The 22,405-nt window shown below is 38.7% G+C and overlaps 1 protein-coding gene across 3 annotated transcripts in view; it reads right to left on the bottom strand.

Annotated features, from left to right (window-relative positions):
* Positions 1-22,405, bottom strand: part of LOC140756562 (zwei Ig domain protein zig-8) — a 468,720-nt gene that overhangs the window by 8,806 nt on the left and 437,509 nt on the right. The gene's annotated exons all lie outside the window — the stretch shown is intronic.

Genomic DNA, 22,405 nt, shown 5'->3' with positions numbered 1-22,405 from the left:
GAAAACAAAAAAATATTTTTTGAGTTATAGGGTTTTATTAAATACATACTCTCTGCTAAAAAAAACGACAGCATTTAGAACAAAATAAAGAAATATCAAAAAATCTGCAACAATGTAAAGTTTCGTATGAGTGGTGACATTGTCGTACGATATTAAAGTTTACATAGCGAATATGTATTAACTATTACAATAAGATTAAGAGTTGATATTCTACAAAGTATTGATGTTGGCGGACTTTGATATTTAACTGAAAAATTTAAAGAGTGCTCAAGTCAGGTTTACATTTTGTAGTGGCAAGGGATTTGCCTTAGTCGACAGCGCGGCAAATAGTTTCCAACATTTAGTTGACGCTGCAGGGTTTAAATTAGATTGTCACTACGTACAGTGTTACCTTGTTCCTCCGATGTCGTTGGAAAAGCTGTTACAAATAGTTAGAGGAAAATACGCTCTACAATATAAACACAGAGTTGATGTTACTTTGCGTAAAGGATGATAGGTTTTTTTTTTGGTTATGCATCGAGATTGTAAAGAGTGAAGGGAGGAAGTTAGAGGAAGAGAAAAATATTAATACGGGCTACTTAAACGGTCCCCGGGGAGGCCGCCTTTGAGCCGATGTTCTATCATCCATCTTTTATAAAAACTGACGTGGAATAAGACAAAATGAGTAGTAGGTTTGTGGAGGCTAACCATTTGTACAGTTTAAAAGTATATTTTTTCTAACAAGAATTGTGGTAACCAAGACACGTTCACGTGTAGTCGGATATTGTCCATGATTAGACAATGTTTTAGTAGTGAACAGTCTCGGAGATACGAGAACCATTTATAGTTTGACTCCCAAGGCACCGTATTAAGCGGTGCAGAGTTGTATAAAAATATTATATAATTTTTACAATGACATCAATTCAATATAGTGTTGAAGTAAACGCGAAGTCAGAGGCAAAAGTCTCAAGATACAGGTGCGAAGACATTAAGTTATTGGTTTCTCGGCCACCGGCACAATGGACCGTCTGCCCCGCTGAGAGGAGCGAGTTCGGGGTGGCGGCACACCGTGACAAATAGTTAGGATTTGTCCTTTGTTCTGACTGAAACTAATCTGCAGATAGCTCGGTAATCCAGCGCCGATGCGCGATCCATTGTGTGGATAATACAGAAGATGTGCTACTTTCCTTTGTATCATGGATTTATAAAGAAAAGTTGTTTGCGGCGCGATCCTCGGGGATCTGTCTTAGGTTAAATGTGATAAGTTCTATCGGAGTCGACTACTTATTTGTATCTCTTATAATATCTATATAGTATAGGTGTTTCAGGCTCATCGTAAGTAATAAGACTTTACTGTAAATTTAAAATATCGTATTATATAGGAATATTTAAGATTAATATTACATTTAAAAAGTGGCGAAGTTACGCATTATGACTCTGGGATGTCTTGCCCAATGCATCAATGTATCTGGCGCTATATATTTATATTTATGATGTTAATATATCTAGATGTTGATATATTTATGCATGATATAATGTTATTTAGTATGCGGATTTGGCGGCGGACGAAGTTCATGCCGAGGCGATGCGCGGCGCTCGGCGGCGGCGCTAGGCGGAGGCGGCGGTGTCGCGCCCTAATTGAGAAACTTCCCGCGCGACCATTAAAATGGATTTATGCGCACTTGTAATGCCAGCTTTAGATGCATAATGTTTAATTTTATTATTTAAAAACTATCAGCACATTATTTAAAATATTTGCCCATCTAACAAATGGTATGTACTGTGCAAGTAGTTATCGTGCAATGACACGTTTATAAAAATGGCTTTTTATAACATTTATTTACAAAATATTATAAAAATACTTAATAGTAGGTACTCAGGGACCATCGCAATTATGTCAGTAGGTACGCAGGTCACATAGTAGCTACATATTTTGGAAATATAACTATTGGTAGGTAACCCTTAGAAATATATAATTTTTGGAAATTTTAGTTTTTAGCAGCTAAATGGTAACTTTACCTTGTACAGCACGTAGGTGTATTAACGTTGCACAAGTACCGTGCAGGCGGTTTAGAGGGAGAGCAGCGCATGCGGTCAAAGCCAGCGACTGCGCTGCGCTGCCGCGCGCCGCTGCACGGCCGCGCAAATTTATATGCGCCATTAAGAAAGATTTCACCCGGACGCCTGCATAAGTCCTGGCCGCCTTAATTCATGAGCGCCATACATTACGCGGGGCGGAGGCGGCGGCGGGGGCGGGGGCGGAGGCGGGGCGCTTGCAGCGCGGCCTCATTATCCCGAGTTCGCTCAGTTACAAGAGCATGCTTAACCCTGAATCCCGCCAATCCCCTTAACGACTCGCCTTGATACATTGCACACTGGAGGCACTTATCACGTCGTTACACCTTCATCATCCTCATTATCCTACTCTATCTTATACTACTCTTCTAATTAGTAAATGTTGCTCTTAAGCTGCAATTAAGGCAATAAGTAAATGTATTTTATCATGGAAATACGCCAATAGTCAAACTTGAAAATGTAGATGCAATAATGTATGCAATACAAGTATTGTTTATGAAGAAAAACGTAGTCAGTAGAGCTCAGCTCAGCTGGAAGTTTATCATAGAATTAAATTATCTATACATGAAAAATAACAGCATACTTGGCACTATCAGTACACCTGTCGGTATAAACATAAGAAATAATACATTTTGTAATAATTTTGTGAGCGTTTCTTCTTTGGAATCCTTTGAGCGGTGGCGAGCTGCCAACGCTGAGCGTCGCCGCCGCAAATGTAAATGTTTTATACAAATGAAATCGTAAAGCTCGGCCGGTTCATTTTTAATGCCATCCTTTAAGTAGGAATAAATTACGATAACATATAAAACCGTAATGGGGGCATTAAATCAGTGTATTTACAGAGTAAATATAATATCAAGATTTTCATCATTGAATTTGTATATTTAATCGACAATGAAGTTAAATACATAGATGCAAGAACGAGGCATTTAAGCACGTCTAAGTACTAAGCGATTAATATAGATCGTATTAGCGCAAGCGAGCGGCGCCGGATCCCTCATTACCCGTCGCAAGAACCCGTGCTCGCTGCAACAAAGAGCAGCCGATTAAACCAATTTGCGGCGAGGCCAGCGGCGCCCCGGCCGCGGACAAAACCGGCAAACAAAGTGCCTGCAAGCTGGCGCATTGTGCCCCGGCGCCGGCCGCTCCGCTCCTGTTCTCGCTCGCTACCACTTTGCACCATTAATCCTGCGTAGTGCACAACTTTCTTGCGCTGGTCGCGCTAATGGAATTCTCAATCGATACCCCGTTACTCGCGGCTCTCGAACAAAACCCAATTACATTTGGCAGCGCTCCGTGCTCCGCGCACCGTTTCGACAGTTTCGTATTTCTTACGGAGCGAGGCGAAACGCCGGGCGCTGCAAAGGTAAACACAAATCTATGTCAAAGTCGGTTTCGAACTTAACGAATAAATAGCGGGGTTTACGTCGGCAGGGAAGCGTAAAGTAAAAAATATAAAGTTGCTTTAGACGACTGTCGCGTAGCCGGCGTGTAATATGAACGACGCGAGCGGTCCAAATTGGAAAATAAAGAAAAAGGCGTGGGGAGCTTTTCAGCGTTCATAAAGTGCCTACCCGTAAGAGGCTTAAATGAAGCTGTTTTGGGAGAGCATTTTTAAATTAAAATTTCAACAAAGTAAAAAAAAGGACTGCATCACAAAGCTACAAACATTATGCTTACAAATATATTTTCCTATTGCACGTACGAGTACAGTACTGTAGCTAAGGCTGTAGAGGTAGAATATTAAGGCCGCTGCGGTAAAACTCTTTTAAAAGATTCATTCGCCTGGGGGGAATCCTTTTTGTCCAATTGCTGGCCATGACTTTTGGGCAATTTTATTTGCAATTATTATATATTAAAGTGAAAAGGTGTGTAAAACCATGTTATAATTATATTTATGAGTGTCAGTGGCAAAAAAAGGATGTTACAACATCAGAAGTGACATGGCAGCGGCGGCGCTGGCCGGGCGGCCGCTAGCACAGCGCCCCAAACGGCGCGGCTCGCGGCGGAAATATGAACCCATAAAGAACGGAATTAACTGAAACACTGCGCCAAGCTGCCGACTCTATTCAATTATTACTATACTTTTTATTTACGGTCGCCGCTTTCTCGAGGTAATGCCCTAGTTTGCAATGCTCAAGATCAAGCTTTAGAATTTTCATTGTAACAAAGAGCTATCGTAGATTTGGTATCTCACGTGCGGCATTAAATTAATGTTTACATTCGTCTAGGTAGATCATAATGATGAGATTGTTTTTATTTTATTAATGAATGAATATTATATCAATAATTACTTGGGCTTATCGCGGAGGCCTAGGATGGAACACTTCGTGTTTGTAAGTCCTCGAGAAACTAAGCAAAATAAAACAGACAAGCTCTACTTCTCTCATGAACTACGTTGTGAAATACGAGTACAATACCACAGTGTAAACTGTAACACACACATAAATTACCGCAAAGTACCTAATTTCAGTAGTGTGCGATTAATTAGCTCTAAACCAATTGCTAAGCTGAACATGACAGCTTTGCAACGAAACATTTTTTAAATTCATAACATTCTAATGTAAAGAAAAATCTTCAGTGAAATCCTTTTCTTTAAGATTGTGTGAAACCGTCAATTAATAGCAAATTAAAGCAATACGGAAGAAATGTTCAGAGAGGAGGCGATCTGCTTGCATTTAATGAAGCGAGCGGGACGGAGCGGCGTTAAATATGCGGTAATAACGTGCGTTAATTGTAGTCGCGCGGCGTTGCGCAGGGGCCCGGCAGTGGGGGGAGTGGGGGGGATGGGGCCGCCACGTGATTTATGCACGCCGGCCATTAAGTGGCAATTAGAATAAAGGCGTGTAATGAGGTTAAGAGGTCGCATTAGTTACTTGTAGCGTTGCATTAAAATGTTCTTTCACAATAACATAGGGCAACATGCTTTCAAAATAACCGTTCGCTGTGTAAACACACATTTTTATTTCTGGATCACGTTGCTTACGTTTTGCTCTACCTAAAATTTTGTGCTTATACGTAAGTACACAATAAATATAACTTTTCCCTTTATCTTTTTTGGCTGTTATTGAAGTGTTTTAGTACATTCAGCGAACCATCATGAAAACACGCACAGTCAAGCATGGTGACTTTGACCGTGGCGTAAGCGTGGTGAGATCTGGCTAAGGGAAGGCCTACGTTTTTCAGTGGCCTACGGACTGTTGGTTGAATTGATACATACATACATATGTATCACGTATCAGTAATTATTTTTGTTTAGGATCTTTATAGATATTTTTTGGTGTGTCAATTTTGCTTGTGTCTTGAGAAGAACAAATCGTCGATTGATGAAGTGAGGTGTTAAATATGCGTTGAGAGTAACGTAAGGTAGCGTCGTAAGGAAGGAGCGGGCGGAGTCTGAGAGTATGATCTGTGCACGCCGGCAATTAAATGGCAATTAGAAGAAATAAAGCGCGTCGGCGGGTAAATGGCATGCTTTATTTATTCTGTACCAAGGCGAGATGTTTTTAGCGGCTTCGTGTGCCTAATTAATGTGTGGGGACACCTTTTAATTTTATCCCTTGTGTTTGGCAAAGGATTTAAAATGCAATAACCTTCATTAAAAATAAAATAACTGAAAAATATATTGTGTTAACCGGGGTAGGTATTTTTCTGTTATGTATATTTTGTATGTATTAGAATAGAATAAACAAAAAGTAAGTGTTATAAGAGATCTAAAGGAGATATCTCTTTGGGGTTCGGTGCATTGAAGTTAAATTTCGTAGTTTGCAGGAAAGGATATCTTTCCTATTAAAAATTAATAAAAACACACTATACATATCATCTTCAAACAACGCTGAGAATAATACGCAATACGTATCGATCTACACACCAATCGATCTACACACCAACCACAGTAATCAATAACTAATGAACCATGATATATAACTAATGAACCATAGGGCCATGATTTTGCAGATTATATTAAAGCTGTCGTATCTATCGAACTAGGAAGGTAGGCGGTGGTAAGTAACGTGGCGCTGCGTGGATTTCCATTGCAAATAAAACAGAACAAAAGATTTTGCGCAAAAATTGGGAATTCAATAACATCCCAAGAGCAATTTCTTCCCGACAGGCGACTTTAAAAATTGATAGATGATACTTGATGATAAATTAATAGATGAGATGATGGCGATATTCCGATAGTTGGTTTGTGCTACTGAAGAAGGTTACATACGAGGGCCCTAATACACGAGCGACACTCTGCTTTCACGACCGTTACTGACTGTCGTTTGCAATTGCTAACGACTGTCGGCGACAGTAGGCGGCAGCTTCCGGTTGTCATTGAGACTGACGGCATCAGTCGCCGACGGCGCACGCGCGGGCTTTCGCTCGTGTATTAGAGCCCTTATGTTGCCGCTAATACCACGTGTAACGTCTTCACTCGGTTAAAGTAAGTATTTTTTTTTCGATAATTGTTGGCTGCACGGCATTTGTCATATGTAGCTGAAGTCTCCGCTGACGTGCTCTTTTCATCTTAGGGAAATGTAAGCACTATGAAAGTGTGAAAATCTGAAAATTATGACACTGCGCATGACTTGCTTATTGGTCAATCAGTAGGGGAAACTGGGGACACTTGATCCTTACGGGAGACTAGGTACACTGGATTTACAGAGCTTCTGTGAACACTATATGATTTTAGTGTGGCAACATTGGTTGTCTATGATTAATTTTCTAAAGTTGGTAGTCTTGTCCAATTTTATATTTAAGCAGATGGCGGATGATTGTGTGTTTCGTGTCGCAGGAAAATATATTTCGTAAATTTTTATTTTGATTAAATAATTGGTTAGCAAACTTATTTTGGGTAAGTATCACTTTTAAACTATTCATTGTCTAATTTTTTAAAAGTCTGTTTCATAGAATAGTGATAATAGTAGTAGATTTTTTTTCAAAATATCTTTTTATAACCACAGTATAGCTAGGGTACACATGGTACTCTTTCTTATGGGAGATATGATCCCACCGGATTAAGCATCCACTAATGTTTATTTTTTAATAATTTCAGGTATGCCTAGACTATATAAAACAATAGAAGGTGCAAGAAAAAATATATTAACCATAAGATTCTGTGATAATAGGAACATTAAGTAATGTTAGCTGAAAACATAGGTACTCGTATATGTGATTTATCAAAACAGTGGATATGTTGTTGTTGTTGTTTCTGCTTTACCTACTAAGCAAATAAATCAATGATAAATCAATTTTAACATATTTTTTTTTCATTTTAGTATCATATGAAAATATAGGAGACTTATTTCCCTCAGGATCAGTGTTCCAGGGGGGGGGGGGTGGGCCTGGGGATCAAGTCAGACATATATATGGGACACATGATATCATTCCCTATACGAAGTTTTCGCGGACTGGTTACAAAATATATATACCGATATCATTAGCTTTTATACTTAGTATAGCCAATGAAATTCCACGTATTTCAGTACCAATATATCTAAAATCGGATCAACATTTACCAAATAGTGTTTACCAATAGTTTACCAATAGTCAAAAAACAAAAGGGGGGATCAAGTGTCCCCAGTCTCCCATATTGGATGTGTTATATAGGAAGTATACATCTTATTTTTGTGAATTTAACGAGCTGTGGTTTTGATTGGTCACAAGTTCCCATGAGAGGCAGCAACGATTAAAAGTCATCTAAATCAACTAAGGCCAGATTTATCGTTGGCTCCATATTTAGTACATGCAATACATATTCAGTTTAGCAAGTACAAAGCTTTGTATTGTGCTATCGTGGGTATTGTGAATACAATTTGTACCGCTCGTCGCTAATGAGCGAAGTTAACGGCAACTTACTGAACACATTGTTGCGAATTAGAATAATATGCATTTGTTACGGAGCAGTTGTTGGATTCGAACATATTCTGTAACTTTATTACGAACTTAAATATACGAAATTATTATATATGTATATACATTATGTATAACAAAATTGTTGTAGTTATACATAATATACATACACTTTTAGTTTCCGATTCTTAAATCAGAAAATCCGAAGACTCATCAAAGTCAGTATCCATTTCGTCAGTAGATATTGAAGTCATTCATTCTCATTTACGAACAATTGTAAAAAGCAGTAATTAATATAATGTGAATACGTTAGTTGATCATTTAGTAAAGTAACGCCTAATTTACAACAAACTACTTCTAATAGAAATAAATCTGTAACGTTATCTAACTTTCAAGTTACTCATTAGTTATTATAAGCAATTATTAATACAGCAATACTAATTTTGAAGTGGAGGACGCATTAATACAGCAACAAGGCTTAATAACCAGGCTCGTGGGCGGCACACACGCTGGAGCCGTAACCGGTTCTGTTTATATAATCCAGATGCCGAATGTTCATGAACTTAATGAAACTAGTTTGGTCCCGTATTGTGGTATACATTATACACATAGGGCGTAATTTGATTAACATGAATGTATTAGCAAATTAACTGGAACCACTAATGAAATTAGTCCAGACTACACTGCAGATAAGCTTGGATTTCGCCATTGCATTATTACATCATAGACACTGTTACTAATTAATTTGTTATAACTATTACTATTACAAATATTAATTATAAAGAATTACTAATGAATTGGTGATCGCTCGATTCGACTCTTTCCTTTTATATTATATCTGGATACAATGGTACCTTTTGTTGTTATTGTTTCCGTTATAAAGGCATTTAAGACTTAGAAACCACTAATAAAGTGGTACAGTGAGAGTCGCTGGTGGCGGGTGGCTGGGCGGCGGTTGTACACGTAGCTAATAAATCCACCGCGAGCCTGTCTGCTGCGCCAGCTCCGAGCCTGTTGCTCACACCCGATTAGCTCCCGGCACCTACGTAATCGATGTCTATTTTACCCCCTCGCACTCCATCCCCCATCCCCCCATCCCATTACCGCAGCACCGGTGAAAAGCAGCGTAAAAATCACAAGGCGACAAGTAAGTTAGGGCATTAAGTATGTATAGGTTTTCCGAAGAACCTAAAGTGCCAAGACAGCGGCGGGGAACTTACCACACATTACGCGGCAAACGAGAATATACGCGAGCCCCGGAGAGCGGACCCAAGACGTACGAGCGCGGGGTGGCTCTCACACATGTGAACATCGACATAAGTGGGTAAGTGGCGCAAGTATGTGCGTAATATCATTATTTGTTTGTTCATATTTTTATTGAAATAGCAAGCGAGCATGCAGTCGATCGGATGATGAGTGGCCATAAACTTCCGCAATAAGCCCCCGTTAATAGGGGGCTGATTAGGGTTGAACAAAACTAAATTTGAACGCTATGTATGTCACCACAACACAGTGTAATACTGCTGTTATTAGGCACAAATAGATGTGATCCCTACGGAGTCGAACCTTAAGGTTCAACTAAAAGTATGTCGTAAGATATAAAGAAGGACTAAGTTTACAAACATTTTTATACATTTAAAAGTCTTAAATAACTACAAAGGCAAAACAATTATTTCAAAAATAAGAATTGGACTTCGTTTCACAAGTACATTAAACTTATACGTAAACGAAATAGCTGAAGACAACAACATCTTTTTATAACAGAGCGTAGGAAAAATGGCCACCATTTTGCAATACATCAAAAGTAACGGCATCCCGAACTGGCGTTGATAAAAACTGCGGTAGTTCAGATGGGGATATAAAATAGTACATTACAATACGAGGACGAAAAATTTTTTTCTGACAAGTGTGAGTTTGCAGGCCGAGCCGCAGGCGAGGACTGCAATCACACGAGTCAGAAAAACATTTTTCGTCCGCGTGTTGTATAAAATTTTATATTACGGAGTCGGAAATGGGGGTTTTGCGCACGCGAAGCGTGCGTAAAACGTCCATTTACGCACGCCGTGATATAAATGGGTTATTTTTATACAAGAACAAAAACGTTTGACAGCGGAGTGCGGCTACAAATATATAAGGCGCTTAAAACGCTCGCCCGCTTTTAGGCGATAGTTTAAAATGGCGCGGCGTTTAAAATTCGTTCATTGCTGCTCGTACGTGTATCGACGTTGTTAAATATGACTCGGCGTCGTAGCGATACGGATCTCGGGCTCTCCGACACTGTGACACACTGTTGTGTTGTTTACGACGCTAAGCTGTGTAGAGCTACAATGTCGCACGGAATGGTGCTTGCTTTTTCGTAGAATATACGATCGTAAACAAATCTGTAAACTTCAGTAAATTAATGAATAAACTTAATTATAGGTGTGATATTAAGCGAATTAAGTTTGGAAATTTTGTTAATCAGTATGGAATTAAATAAACCGTTGATTAGTGGATTAGTAAATTAGCGTTCACTGATGTGTAATACAATTTTTGACAGCATAATATCTAAAAATATTATCACACGACTAGAGTACATAAAAGCTACACTTATAAGCTACGAAACATATTATGATGATATTCCCAGTTGCGTAGTTATAAAAATATTGAGATGCCCCTCGGCGGCACTCCGGAAGCGGAACAAACCAATAGAACGGTAGCGGAGCAGCGGATCTGGGGCGGATACGGCATTGTGTCGCGTTGTATCACTTCATTCTGCGCTTTGTAGCGGACTTTCCGCGTCATCGGCTTTATCAGACAGTTATATTTTATGAATAATATCAATAGACTGCTATTTGGATAAGGTTCGGTTGGAAAATACTTTGTCACATTGATTTTATCCGTTTGTAAACTGTATAGGGTGCAATAGATGCATAATCAAAAGAATGGGGCAGCATGGAATGAGAAATACGTGAGTAGATATTATGTAGCGAGGATAGCTTTATACGTGTTCTTATTATTAGATTAATAATGGAAGTCGCAGAGAAGCAGTGATAGCCTATATGTATCACGTATCAGTAATTATTTTTGTTTAGGATCTTTATAGATATTTTTTGGTGTGTCAATTTTGCTTGTGTCTTGAGAAGAACAAATCGTCGATTGATGAAGTGAGGTGTTAAATATGCGTTGAGAGTAACGTAAGGTAGCGTCGTAAGGAAGGAGCGGGCGGAGTCTGAGAGTATGATCTGTGCACGCCGGCAATTAAATGGCAATTAGAAGAAATAAAGCGCGTCGGCGGGTAAATGGCATGCTTTATTTATTCTGTACCAAGGCGAGATGTTTTTAGCGGCTTCGTGTGCCTAATTAATGTGTGGGGACACCTTTTAATTTTATCCCTTGTGTTTGGCAAAGGATTTAAAATGCAATAACCTTCATTAAAAATAAAATAACTGAAAAATATATTGTGTTAACCGGGGTAGGTATTTTTCTGTTATGTATATTTTGTATGTATTAGAATAGAATAAACAAAAAGTAAGTGTTATAAGAGATCTAAAGGAGATATCTCTTTGGGGTTCGGTGCATTGAAGTTAAATTTCGTAGTTTGCAGGAAAGGATATCTTTCCTATTAAAAATTAATAAAAACACACTATACATATCATCTTCAAACAACGCTGAGAATAATACGCAATACGTATCGATCTACACACCAATCGATCTACACACCAACCACAGTAATCAATAACTAATGAACCATGATATATAACTAATGAACCATAGGGCCATGATTTTGCAGATTATATTAAAGCTGTCGTATCTATCGAACTAGGAAGGTAGGCGGTGGTAAGTAACGTGGCGCTGCGTGGATTTCCATTGCAAATAAAACAGAACAAAAGATTTTGCGCAAAAATTGGGAATTCAATAACATCCCAAGAGCAATTTCTTCCCGACAGGCGACTTTAAAAATTGATAGATGATACTTGATGATAAATTAATAGATGAGATGATGGCGATATTCCGATAGTTGGTTTGTGCTACTGAAGAAGGTTACATACGAGGGCCCTAATACACGAGCGACACTCTGCTTTCACGACCGTTACTGACTGTCGTTTGCAATTGCTAACGACTGTCGGCGACAGTAGGCGGCAGCTTCCGGTTGTCATTGAGACTGACGGCATCAGTCGCCGACGGCGCACGCGCGGGCTTTCGCTCGTGTATTAGAGCCCTTATGTTGCCGCTAATACCACGTGTAACGTCTTCACTCGGTTAAAGTAAGTATTTTTTTTTCGATAATTGTTGGCTGCACGGCATTTGTCATATGTAGCTGAAGTCTCCGCTGACGTGCTCTTTTCATCTTAGGGAAATGTAAGCACTATGAAAGTGTGAAAATCTGAAAATTATGACACTGCGCATGACTTGCTTATTGGTCAATCAGTAGGGGAAACTGGGGACACTTGATCCTTACGGGAGACTAGGTACACTGGATTTACAGAGCTTCTGTGAACACTATATGATTTTAGTGTGGCAACATTGGTTGTCTATGATTAATTTTCTAAAGTTGGTAGTCTTGTCCAATTTTATATTTAAGCAGATGGCGGATGATTGTGTGTTTCGTGTCGCAGGAAAATATATTTCGTAAATTTTTATTTTGATTAAATAATTGGTTAGCAAACTTATTTTGGGTAAGTATCACTTTTAAACTATTCATTGTCTAATTTTTTAAAAGTCTGTTTCATAGAATAGTGATAATAGTAGTAGATTTTTTTTCAAAATATCTTTTTATAACCACAGTATAGCTAGGGTACACATGGTACTCTTTCTTATGGGAGATATGATCCCACCGGATTAAGCATCCACTAATGTTTATTTTTTAATAATTTCAGGTATGCCTAGACTATATAAAACAATAGAAGGTGCAAGAAAAAATATATTAACCATAAGATTCTGTGATAATAGGAACATTAAGTAATGTTAGCTGAAAACATAGGTACTCGTATATGTGATTTATCAAAACAGTGGATATGTTGTTGTTGTTGTTTCTGCTTTACCTACTAAGCAAATAAATCAATGATAAATCAATTTTAACATATTTTTTTTTCATTTTAGTATCATATGAAAATATAGGAGACTTATTTCCCTCAGGATCAGTGTTCCAGGGGGGGGGGGGTGGGCCTGGGGATCAAGTCAGACATATATATGGGACACATGATATCATTCCCTATACGAAGTTTTCGCGGACTGGTTACAAAATATATATACCGATATCATTAGCTTTTATACTTAGTATAGCCAATGAAATTCCACGTATTTCAGTACCAATATATCTAAAATCGGATCAACATTTACCAAATAGTGTTTACCAATAGTTTACCAATAGTCAAAAAACAAAAGGGGGGATCAAGTGTCCCCAGTCTCCCATATTGGATGTGTTATATAGGAAGTATACATCTTATTTTTGTGAATTTAACGAGCTGTGGTTTTGATTGGTCACAAGTTCCCATGAGAGGCAGCAACGATTAAAAGTCATCTAAATCAACTAAGGCCAGATTTATCGTTGGCTCCATATTTAGTACATGCAATACATATTCAGTTTAGCAAGTACAAAGCTTTGTATTGTGCTATCGTGGGTATTGTGAATACAATTTGTACCGCTCGTCGCTAATGAGCGAAGTTAACGGCAACTTACTGAACACATTGTTGCGAATTAGAATAATATGCATTTGTTACGGAGCAGTTGTTGGATTCGAACATATTCTGTAACTTTATTACGAACTTAAATATACGAAATTATTATATATGTATATACATTATGTATAACAAAATTGTTGTAGTTATACATAATATACATACACTTTTAGTTTCCGATTCTTAAATCAGAAAATCCGAAGACTCATCAAAGTCAGTATCCATTTCGTCAGTAGATATTGAAGTCATTCATTCTCATTTACGAACAATTGTAAAAAGCAGTAATTAATATAATGTGAATACGTTAGTTGATCATTTAGTAAAGTAACGCCTAATTTACAACAAACTACTTCTAATAGAAATAAATCTGTAACGTTATCTAACTTTCAAGTTACTCATTAGTTATTATAAGCAATTATTAATACAGCAATACTAATTTTGAAGTGGAGGACGCATTAATACAGCAACAAGGCTTAATAACCAGGCTCGTGGGCGGCACACACGCTGGAGCCGTAACCGGTTCTGTTTATATAATCCAGATGCCGAATGTTCATGAACTTAATGAAACTAGTTTGGTCCCGTATTGTGGTATACATTATACACATAGGGCGTAATTTGATTAACATGAATGTATTAGCAAATTAACTGGAACCACTAATGAAATTAGTCCAGACTACACTGCAGATAAGCTTGGATTTCGCCATTGCATTATTACATCATAGACACTGTTACTAATTAATTTGTTATAACTATTACTATTACAAATATTAATTATAAAGAATTACTAATGAATTGGTGATCGCTCGATTCGACTCTTTCCTTTTATATTATATCTGGATACAATGGTACCTTTTGTTGTTATTGTTTCCGTTATAAAGGCATTTAAGACTTAGAAACCACTAATAAAGTGGTACAGTGAGAGTCGCTGGTGGCGGGTGGCTGGGCGGCGGTTGTACACGTAGCTAATAAATCCACCGCGAGCCTGTCTGCTGCGCCAGCTCCGAGCCTGTTGCTCACACCCGATTAGCTCCCGGCACCTACGTAATCGATGTCTATTTTACCCCCTCGCACTCCATCCCCCATCCCCCCATCCCATTACCGCAGCACCGGTGAAAAGCAGCGTAAAAATCACAAGGCGACAAGTAAGTTAGGGCATTAAGTATGTATAGGTTTTCCGAAGAACCTAAAGTGCCAAGACAGCGGCGGGGAACTTACCACACATTACGCGGCAAACGAGAATATACGCGAGCCCCGGAGAGCGGACCCAAGACGTACGAGCGCGGGGTGGCTCTCACACATGTGAACATCGACATAAGTGGGTAAGTGGCGCAAGTATGTGCGTAATATCATTATTTGTTTGTTCATATTTTTATTGAAATAGCAAGCGAGCATGCAGTCGATCGGATGATGAGTGGCCATAAACTTCCGCAATAAGCCCCCGTTAATAGGGGGCTGATTAGGGTTGAACAAAACTAAATTTGAACGCTATGTATGTCACCACAACACAGTGTAATACTGCTGTTATTAGGCACAAATAGATGTGATCCCTACGGAGTCGAACCTTAAGGTTCAACTAAAAGTATGTCGTAAGATATAAAGAAGGACTAAGTTTACAAACATTTTTATACATTTAAAAGTCTTAAATAACTACAAAGGCAAAACAATTATTTCAAAAATAAGAATTGGACTTCGTTTCACAAGTACATTAAACTTATACGTAAACGAAATAGCTGAAGACAACAACATCTTTTTATAACAGAGCGTAGGAAAAATGGCCACCATTTTGCAATACATCAAAAGTAACGGCATCCCGAACTGGCGTTGATAAAAACTGCGGTAGTTCAGATGGGGATATAAAATAGTACATTACAATACGAGGACGAAAAATTTTTTTCTGACAAGTGTGAGTTTGCAGGCCGAGCCGCAGGCGAGGACTGCAATCACACGAGTCAGAAAAACATTTTTCGTCCGCGTGTTGTATAAAATTTTATATTACGGAGTCGGAAATGGGGGTTTTGCGCACGCGAAGCGTGCGTAAAACGTCCATTTACGCACGCCGTGATATAAATGGGTTATTTTTATACAAGAACAAAAACGTTTGACAGCGGAGTGCGGCTACAAATATATAAGGCGCTTAAAACGCTCGCCCGCTTTTAGGCGATAGTTTAAAATGGCGCGGCGTTTAAAATTCGTTCATTGCTGCTCGTACGTGTATCGACGTTGTTAAATATGACTCGGCGTCGTAGCGATACGGATCTCGGGCTCTCCGACACTGTGACACACTGTTGTGTTGTTTACGACGCTAAGCTGTGTAGAGCTACAATGTCGCACGGAATGGTGCTTGCTTTTTCGTAGAATATACGATCGTAAACAAATCTGTAAACTTCAGTAAATTAATGAATAAACTTAATTATAGGTGTGATATTAAGCGAATTAAGTTTGGAAATTTTGTTAATCAGTATGGAATTAAATAAACCGTTGATTAGTGGATTAGTAAATTAGCGTTCACTGATGTGTAATACAATTTTTGACAGCATAATATCTAAAAATATTATCACACGACTAGAGTACATAAAAGCTACACTTATAAGCTACGAAACATATTATGATGATATTCCCAGTTGCGTAGTTATAAAAATATTGAGATGCCCCTCGGCGGCACTCCGGAAGCGGAACAAACCAATAGAACGGTAGCGGAGCAGCGGATCTGGGGCGGATACGGCATTGTGTCGCGTTGTATCACTTCATTCTGCGCTTTGTAGCGGACTTTCCGCGTCATCGGCTTTATCAGACAGTTATATTTTATGAATAATATCAATAGACTGCTATTTGGATAAGGTTCGGTTGGAAAATACTTTGTCACATTGATTTTATCCGTTTGTAAACTGTATAGGGTGCAATAGATGCATAATCAAAAGAATGGGGCAGCATGGAATGAGAAATACGTGAGTAGATATTATGTAGCGAGGATAGCTTTATACGTGTTCTTATTATTAGATTAATAATGGAAGTCGCAGAGAAGCAGTGATAGCCTAGTGTTTAAGAAACTCGGCCTCTCGATCGAGGGGTCCGAGGTTCAAATCCCAGGCACGCACCCCTGATTTTTCAAAGTTATGTGTGTATTAGAAATTCATTATCACTTGCTAAACGGTGATCGAAAACATTGTGAGGAAACCTGCATACCTAAGACATTAATATAACAAAAAAAATCTCAAAGGTATTTAAAGTCTACCAATACGCACTTGGCCAGCGCGATGGACTATGGCCTAATCCTTCTCATTATGAGAGGGGACCCGTGCCCGCCAGTGGGACAGTAATGGATTGATGATGATGATGATGATGATGAATGGAAGCCGCAGAATATAATGCATTTATTCAGTTTAGTATTCATTGTATTTGTAGTGGCCCGAGCTGGCGGCGCCGGTATTGGGCGGCGCTTTGACGAGCGAACAAATGTGTCCACTAATAAAGGTCTCATCAAAAACTAATCGAATATTAACTCTTGGCTAATTCTTAACAGCAAAATTAGAGGAATTTGTTACATTATAAGTTTTTATGAATCTGATCGTTTATATTCGTCGTTTCGGAAGATGTAATATGAAAATATAAATGCGGACATTGCGGACGTCTCTTGCGACCGAAAGTAACTATCGAAAGTATCTTTGTAATCCTCTCATGATTGAACCTCGTATGGGACAAGGAAATTTGGTACGAGTGAAAATAAGATTGAACTTTGCATGGTTTGGACTACCGTCATATGTGTTTTTAGCATGAAGCAATTTTGCGTGTCGGTGGAAGGCCGAGGGTGCCGGCTAACATTAATGTGACTATTCCAATCCTTAGATGTGGCAATGCATCTCTGATTGGCTTCTGGTAGAACCTGTTCTTTATGGAGTTGGTCAGATATTTCCATGAGCGATAGTAACAACTTTCCATTACTCGACTGCAGCATCGTTTACTACTTCAATCTTATAGATAAAATGAAACTTATTTTCACGTTCCTAACCGTATCCACGGGTCTGTGCAAAATGAGCGCGGCGGGCGCGCAAATTAAATACACGTTCTGCGGCGTCTATTCTTCCAGAGCTGAAAGCGTCTCGCTGGATGCATTATGAATGCAGGAAAACGTGTTAGACCGTTAGTTGCAGGAGATGCTGCGGAGTGCGGAGTGCGGTGTGCGGAGTGCGGAGTGCGGTGAACGGGAGCACGAGCGTTTATTGGATTTGCGCAATCTCCGCCCGCGGGAGGTAAATGTGATGAACGTACCTTGCGGTTACTGAAAACATCTTAGTAGCTAGCGACGAGCTCAATTTAGTTGGGTCACTAACCTTGTTTACTGGAAAACGTTGCGTTCGGTCAATATATTTTATTTTGATAACAATTACGAATGTGTCCCCAGTGACTAATAAATTTATAATTAGGGTCTAAAAGCAAATGTAAAATATTTTAACTACAAATAAGCTTTGTTTTTATTGGATTAGTTTATTTGTATTTTTATGTACATAAATGGAATACATACAACCGTGACTAACTTCTAGTACCATACAATTTACCGATCTTATTATATCTACAAAGTATTCCTTGATAATCCGATTCTACTAAAAGCAAAGGACAAAAATATATAACTATAAAGAAAACAAGCACATTCTGTATTAGGATAGACTATATAGATATAGACACCGAAATGAGTTGCCTAATGCGTCTGTGGTAAGCGACACCAGCTCAATATTATGTATATTTCCGCGGAATTTGCCTAAGAACCTCAGCAAATTGCTGGATTCATAAGTAAATGGGTTTCTCGCTGGAATCGCGGCTGGAATGTATCCAACTCCATTAAAAGGCACATCATCTGGAGATATCCGACGCTCGGTTTGACTAATTGCTACATTGCGATGCGTAATTGTCTTGGTAACGCGCTTTATGTGCTGCTTTTTCATGTTACGACTAGTAGCGATTTACTTAACGCTGAATAGCGGATAGAAATACTAAGAATTGCTTGAATAGAACCAGTATACTTCGACAGGGGAGGTACCACGGTCATACCTACTTCTACTATGAAGCAGTCTTACTTTTTGATGGAAAGGTCGTGTGGACGCGTGGATGACTGATTTACAAATGAGGCGATCTTAGTCTTTCGGAGTGACATCGTAGGCTTGGTATGGGCAGCCCATGGGCTGCAGGGTCAACGGCATGGTCGCTGCATGCTCGTTTGTTACTTCGAAACCTTCTGAATTTTAACTGTGCTTGGTTGTTACTTTTAAGATGGTTTCGCATTTTACAAAACGAAATTCGATGTGATATCTATTTAACCGAAAGCTTTGCATGCGAGTTCATATTTGAATATGAATCAAAAATCATCAAACACAAATTTCATAAAAATGCCACAACAAATAAACCCAAAAACATCGTAAAGTAGAATGTGCGAAGTCCTCGTACATTAAATCACATTTTAAATGTATGGAGCGATTTCCATTCGAGAGAGGTTCTTATTTCGCGAAGTCGTTAGGCGCATGCGACCGCGTCTTAATTAAGCCCATGTTAATGAGTTACAACTGCGCCCTATAATTTGCATGACAGATTCTTTACGCAAACACGACGACATGTTACTTTTCAAACACTGAGAATAGAACTTAGAAGACTTATTTTATTTCAAAATTTGTATCTAATTTATTTTTCTGTATAATTAAGTACTATATTCTGTAATTACATAGTTATCAATCGCTTTATCCCAAGCCACAATTTTGACAATATTTGCCTGCTAGATATTCTAAATAAAACGTTTGTTAGGAAAATTGAATAGATTGTTTTTGTAATTAATAGGCGTTAAATAATCCCACCTGGCATTACTCCAAATGATCTCAAAGTTGCTTTGCGTTGAGCTATTGACAAGAATTAAGCTTTAATATGATGTCACGACTTTACTGGGCTTTACTACATGTATCCATGCATAATACGGCATGAGTGGATCCATGGAGGCAAAATGAAAAAGTGAACTATAAACGATGTTCGCCGGCATGCGGCGTGCGGCTCGCGGCCTGGTCGCCACGTTTACATTTCTACGTTTTTCCGATCCGCTTAGTACAACCTCAATCTTTTACTTGCCCACGTTCGTGTATCGCAATAAACGACGTTGAATCGTAAGGTAAGAGAAATAGAGATCACAACTGTGACGCGGAGATTTTTTCAAATCTTCGGAACGCCACACTCACGTACGCCGGGTACTGGATCCGAGGCAAATTGCATCCATTTTCTTCCCTCTTTGTGCTTTTGCACTACGCGGAAACGTCGTACTTGTATAAAAGGTAACAGCCTTAGATCTGTATTGGATTCGGGTTCACCGTTCGAAGCACTTCGGAGCGATCTGTTCAATTTGAATGCAGTGTTCCTAAATTCCGTATAAACTATGGCGCTTCATAGTTCACGAGCTCACTGAAGTTCTTTGAGCCATTGGTATATTGATTTGCCAGCTCATATTCTGTTCAAATAGCTATTAATTTTAAAATTATACTCACTGTTACGTATGCTTTCTACATTAATTTTATATTCAATATCAATTCTTGAACCTTTTTGGATCATTCATGCTGTTAGTAAGATTGACATTGAGATATTCATAAGAGTGTATTGTAAGTATACCAAGTAATAAAACAGTACTTATGCTAAGGTACATTGGCTGTATAAAATTAGGTTAATTTAATTGACTGATACAGAGAAAATATCAAAGGTCGCCCGCGGCGAGGTTTATCTAAGTGATTGCTTCAGAACTAGAATTGAGGAAACAGATGAGTCGGCCGATTGTTCTCACACAAAGGATACCTTTACTCTCGGTTTCCTAAAAGCTTTATTCGTCACGGAAACAAAAGAAACTGCCTATCCTTTGCTACAGAGTGCCTTTCGGGAGGTCGTTCGCGCTCCTCACTCGTATTTAGGCGAGATACTCCGGCCCTCATTGTTTTAAGGATCCAATTGTGTAGCCAAGATTGGATATTGCTGGCGGGACTCGCGTAAATTAGGGCCAACCTTGATTAAGGATCTTAAACATTCAATCTCGTTAAGGTATGTAAACATACCGACCGACTTACACGTGAGGCAACTATTTAGTCCAGATAAGTCCGTCCTCATGTCTCTTGTCCACGGGCGGCAGTGACCATTTAGGTACTATCAAGAAGACATGTAGTCTTCTTATTTACCACTTAAGTCTAATATATATATATTAGACATAAATATTGTGTCGTATGAGTTTCTTTTACACTCTTCACAACTTTTCACGTAACATAAAAGATTTGGCCCTTTTAAGTTTTAGTAATTCCGTGGTCCTCTGTTGAATGTAAATGTATAATTAGGAGGTAATATACGAAAACAACTCCATTTATATAATTATTCAGAATTTGTCATGCAAATTATAAGAAGCAGTTGACACTCATTAGCATAGCATTCATTAACACGCGCAGGGAGCCTCCTGAAATATAAGACGTAAGCACTTACAAGAACATGTTTTTCTTATAATAAAATAATTTTACAAGTAAATATAAGTGCATCACTTTACTTAGACAAAAGCAATAAAGGTTACTGAAATAATGAAAGTTTCGAATATGATTAATATCATCTATCAATAGTATGAAAATTTAAACGCATTAATTTCGCAAGATATTTATTGGGAGTCCTATGACGTTAATACTCGTAGTTACAAAAGGTCTAAAACATCAAAGTTTATGATATAACACTATTCCTACTATTTGTATGCTAAGGGCGTGTCAGCTGTAAATCAAAACCTAAACCCTTGGCACAAGAACCACGCGACCCTGAAGCAACTAAATCAAATTTGTGGCCATTGGGAGCACCTGGGATAAAGGACTTCGCTTTTTGAAAATTCAAGCTGTATTTGTTATCGTATCGATAGAATGTAAGTTATGCATTGTTTTATGTGTTCAAGCGAAATGTTTTTGATGATGGTATGATTTGATGATGATGATGGTAGAATGTCGTGGATCGCCTATTTCTGTCAAGTAACAGCAGTGCTTAGTGTTGCTGTGTTCTAATTTAATTAGAATTCTAGTGGTGAGGAAGATCTCTTATCTGAGGCGTTCAAACTTAACCCGTAATGGCAGCAACGCATCTGGGATGGTTCTCGGGTGTCCTGCCTCTATTACCTATTGCTACTTAGATAAATAACACATGTGGCCAATTACCATCTGGGAATTACATGCTTGTTTGCTAATTTACATTAGAAACTTTTCTATCGCACATTCGAAAGTAATTTTATGTGAACATCGAAGAACATGAACAAATCCAACGTGCTGCGGTGCCGAGATTAAATGTAAGAGTCTCTGGAGAAATAAATGCATTAGCCCGAGTCAGCAGTGTGTAACATTCTTACAAGACGTCAGGGTGTTTTAAAATGCAAAGCAGACTGCGGAGCGCCCGTGACGGGCGGCGGCGGCGGCGGAGTGACTATACATCACAAAAATATTATGTCTATTACAGATCTATGTGTTAGTGTGTGTTCATTTTCAAATTCTTATTAAGTTTTACTCGGGCCTCTGATTTTAGGTCGTTGTTCGTGTCGTTTAATAACCTGTCGTTGTTCGTGTACGTGTTCGTGTTGTACTTGAAGATGGAATGTTGACAATTTCTAGTAACCGGTTTTTGACCCAACTTAGACCCAACTTTGAATACGATATTAATAATCAGTATTAATATCGTGCGTTACAAAGTTGTATTTGGTAATAATTTGACGTACTAACGTCCGTAGTACGTCACCATAGACACGTAAACGACGGCGGGCGGTGGAGATTGGTCGAAATGACGCAAATTCAATAAAAGCATCGCGCATTTAGCGTGGAGCGCTCCG

This window comes from Epargyreus clarus, unplaced genomic scaffold, assembly GCF_041222505.1.
Source record: "Epargyreus clarus isolate Ecla_fem2 unplaced genomic scaffold, WU_Ecla_fem_2.2 ptg000003l, whole genome shotgun sequence".
In the NCBI taxonomy this organism is placed as follows: domain Eukaryota; kingdom Metazoa; phylum Arthropoda; class Insecta; order Lepidoptera; family Hesperiidae; genus Epargyreus; species Epargyreus clarus.
Note: the sequence above shows the minus strand (reverse complement) of the source record. Positions and strands in the feature narration are given on the sequence as shown.